General features: G+C 51.2%; 1 protein-coding gene and 1 long non-coding RNA gene across 7 annotated transcripts in view; one reads left to right on the top strand and one right to left on the bottom strand.

The window, feature by feature from the left end:
• The window catches only part of PPP3CB (protein phosphatase 3 catalytic subunit beta), a 118,514-nt gene that overhangs the window by 20,430 nt on the left and 97,715 nt on the right, over positions 1-369 (bottom strand). The window lies entirely within an intron of this gene.
• Positions 1-369, top strand: part of LOC109287397 — a 10,878-nt gene that overhangs the window by 3,064 nt on the left and 7,445 nt on the right. The gene's annotated exons all lie outside the window — the stretch shown is intronic.

The following is a 369-nucleotide window of genomic DNA, read 5'->3' as shown; positions in this document are numbered from 1 at the left end:
TGGCATTGATGCCTACACAGTCAGATGGATTGCAGATTGGCTGAAGGGTCATACTCAGAGGGTGTTGGTGGATGGGTCATATTTGACCTGGGGGAAGTGGGCAGCGGAGTCCCCCAGGGCTCAGTCCTTGGGCCCACGCTGTTCAATCTCTTTATCAGCGATTTGGATGATGGGGTGGAAAGCAGCCTGTTTAAATTTGCTGCTGATACCAAAATTTGGGGTGGGGTGAGCACGCTAGTAGGGAGGGAAAGCCTGCAGCAAGATCTGGATAGGTTACAGGGGTGGGCTAACAAAAACAGGATGTGTTTCAATACTGACAAGTGCAGGGTGCTGCACTTGGGCAGTAGTAACTAGCAGCACACTTACACA

Source organism: Gavialis gangeticus, unplaced genomic scaffold (assembly GCF_001723915.1).
Source record: "Gavialis gangeticus isolate Ggan-Ray unplaced genomic scaffold, GavGan_comp1, whole genome shotgun sequence".
NCBI classification, from domain to species: Eukaryota; Metazoa; Chordata; order Crocodylia; family Gavialidae; genus Gavialis; species Gavialis gangeticus.
The sequence above is the reverse complement of the archived record's forward strand: the minus strand, read 5'-3'. Positions and strand labels throughout refer to the sequence as shown.